This window comes from Apis dorsata, unplaced genomic scaffold, assembly GCF_000469605.1.
Source record: "Apis dorsata unplaced genomic scaffold, Apis dorsata 1.3 scaffold_245, whole genome shotgun sequence".
NCBI classification, from domain to species: Eukaryota; Metazoa; Arthropoda; class Insecta; order Hymenoptera; family Apidae; genus Apis; species Apis dorsata.
The window spans coordinates 134486-138277 of NW_006263524.1; positions in this window are offsets into that span (position 1 = coordinate 134486).

Here is a 3792-nt window from a genome sequence, read left to right on the forward strand (position 1 = left end):
GCGCCCCTGCAACACTCTTTGACCGACTCTCTCTCGCACGGCAAGGGGTCCCTCTATTCTCTCGTAGTTGGCAGATTAGGCTAATGCGATGGACCAGATGAGATATGGGCCAGCGAATCGGAGTACAGTGCCGGCACGGCAGGGGCGTGACTGTACCCTGGAAACGGCCGTGCCCCGGGCCACAATCACGACGTGAACTAAGTGCTGGGTGGAGCCCCGTCTAGGCACTACCTACTCGATGGAACCATCATCCTCTCCCTCTGAATGTCACGGGGCAACCTAATGGCTGCCAGCCACCTCGAAAACGGCGCCAGTTTTGAAATGGGTCTCGTGACCACTTCGCTCTTCCCGCCCTGGCCTTTGCTGATTTTGGCCAGGTTTGTAACGTGGATTATCGTTGGTTCTTATGTGCAGACACCCGGTGATGTGAATGTTTCTTCGAAGTGTATATCGGTATCTTTGGTTCATTTCTAGATGTCCTAGTTTTGAAATTGGAGAATACCATTCCCAAGTGAGACAATATTGCTTCTGAAATGAGGACGCTAGATGACAGTGTGATAGGTCGTTAGATTGATAGGTTGGGCAATTGGAAAGTGTTCTTTGAGCGTTTTAAGAATTGTTATTTGATGAATGTGATAATTGGGGATAAATAGTGTTACGATGCAAGTGAAATGTGATAATACATTATTTGTGATGAATGAATGCATGAAGATTCTTGTATTTGTCAAATCTTGTACAGGTACAATTCGATGAAATTCTACAGGAATCACTCCTTCGTCAAAGAAATCATAGTGATATCTTGAAATCTTCGTTTCGTGTATTGTAATTAATTTTATATTTTATATATTATGACTCATTGATGTTAAAACTTCTTGTTTTGAGAGACATTGAAACTGGAATACCTGGAACAGTTGAAGCATTCGTTACACATCACATTAAATTTTTTCGTAGAACTTAAGAATTAAGCAGTTTTCGATGAATAAAATTTCGATGGATTTTTAATCCAACCTTTTCGTCGTATATTTCGAATCACATTTCGTCGAAGTTATTTGGTTTCCAAAAACTTAAACACTAATTATAATATATTTTATAATATATTTCACTTTCAGAATTAAGAATTTTTCAATTTAGATATCGATAAATTTTCTTCAAAAAATGCAAATCGAAAATAAGAACGAAAAAAGAGAAATATTGAGAGAATATATAATTTATTACAAAAGAGCATTTTTCAAAGATTTAAATACATATCATATACTTTATTTTAAAATTAAAAACTTTTCACGAGATAAAATCGGCCGATTCAACTTTTATGTAGTTCCAAACAGATCGAAAATCGAAGGAAGAACATTTCGAACCACAATTTATCGAGAACAATTATTTAGTTTTCGAAGATTTAAATACTAATCATATATTTTATTCTAAAATTAAGAATTTTTCACGAGATAAAATTGGCCGATTCAACTTCTATGTGGTTCCAAACAGATCGAAAATCGAAGGAAGAACATTTCGAACCACAATTTATCGAGAACAATCATTTCATTTTCGAAGATTTAAATACTAATAATATATTTTACTCTAAAATTAAGAATTTTTCACGAGATAAAATCGGCCGATTTAATTTTTATGTGGTTCCAAACAGATCGAAAATCGAAGGAAGAACATTTCGAATCACAATTTATCGAGAACAATCATTTGATTGTCGAAGATTTAAATACTAATCATATATTTTACTCTAAAATTAAGAATTTTTCACGAGATAAAATCAGCCGATTCAACTTCTATGTAATTCCAAACAGATCGAAAATCGAAGAAGAACATTTCGAACCACAATTTATCGAAAACAATCATTTAGTTTTCGAAGATTTAAATACTAATAATATATTTTATTCCAAAATTAAGAATTTTTCACGAGATAAAATCGGCCGATTCAACTTTTATTCTGATTCCAAACAAATCGAAGGAAGAACATTTCGAAAAAACGATACTTCATCGAAATCGAAATCATTCGTTTCCCAAAAATTCGAACATTATATATTTCACTCTAAAATTAAGAATTTTTCAAATCAATCAATCTCGACTTTGGCGCAACTCAATTTCTCCAAGAAAAAAAAAAAAAAAAAAAAGAAACGCAAACAGATCGGAAACGGCACGAGAGTGGAGGCAAAACGCCTAAACCAAAGAGAGAGAGAAAGAGAAAAACAAGTAAAAAGCATCGTAACTCGTACAAGCACTTTTCAGTCGATCGGGCTTCGCCGGGTATTTTTTCACGTCCGTTTGCCAGTTTCAATCCCCTGTTCGAGGCCGCTCCTCATCCATCTGCCTACCGATATTCGTCCGGGGTCATATCTCCCCGGCCACTTTTCAATTTCGTTCGACGAATTTCCAGTCTCTCTTCCAGTCTACACTACCCCTCAAAAGTATCTGGACATTCACTCGTTCATCCGTTTCCTGTAAAAATTCGCAACAATTATTCACATTATTTTTACATCATTTTCTTTTTCTTTTTCCTCACGTTTCATGGACGAGCAGAAGAAACATTGAAACAGGAAATACGATGAATATTGTAATTTTCGTTGCGTTAATCTTTTCACGAGATTCCTTCGAGAAATGTCTATATGCATTTTGGGCAATAGTGTACAATAGTTACACACATCTCGTCGATCCGAGCGTCCAATTCTCGAGAGCATAAATCCCGAAAAGTTTTTACTATTTAACTATAATTCCTTTCGTTTCGTTCCAGAGAGTATCCAGCAACGCGTCGTCGTCCAGGTACGTGTCAAACGTCCACCACGTGGGCGGAAAGGAGGAGGAGAAGGAAGGGTTGAAAGCCGGACGAAACGAAATTTTCACCCACCACCCCTTCCCCATGGGTATACCGCGCTACTGTCATTCGAGTATAGAGGCTAATTGGTAGGATGTTTTGCCGGCCTGCGCGGAACTCGAGACCATCTACCCTTACAAGGTTTTGCATTTAGCCTTTCCGTATCGACGACACGTGCACCACGAAACTCCGTGCAGCCGGGGGGAGGGGATTACGAAACCCCGTAGACCAAGTTTAATAGGCCTTGTGTGTGCTGAAAGTTGCTTTTCTGTCGCTGATGACACGAAAAAAAAAAAGAAGAGAAACAGTGGAACAGGAAGTTATCAAGAAGAGGGAGTCAAGAAGGGGTTGTTGATGTAAAGATATTTAATTGAGAGAACAGGGTGAACTCTGGAAATCTACTTATATTCCCTGATGAATTGGAACGCGTGAAAGCAAACATTTTAAGAGTTTTTCCTTTTTTTTTATCAAGTTAATTAAATAAAAGTGAAAAGAAAGAAATTTTTTTAATATCTTTCAAGAGGCAAAAATTTCATCGAGTTAATTTTAAATAATCGCAATATTTAACAGTAAAAAAAAGCTCTTGAATTAATAAATAATAAGGTTAAAAAACAAACAGAATGTACTTATTTTAGTCATCAAAATTTAAACACTATTTAATAAATGTATATAATAAATATATATAATATAATGTATATAATAAATATATATAAATATAATAAGAATAAAAAAGAAAACAAAAGAAGCTTCGTCAGAATTCTCCCCGCTCTTGAGCGCGCGCGCGCGCGCGCCGATTGATTCGTTAATTAAGTCGTGGAAATACTTTTGCACGCATGCGACAGGACGTATTAATCGTCGAACGCCGGAGGTCATATATTGTTTGTGACGCTTTAGACGCGAACATTGATTGCGAGAGAGACGCCGGCGTCGGAGGAGAGACGCTGCTGCTCCGGGAGGAGGGAAAGCCGGCG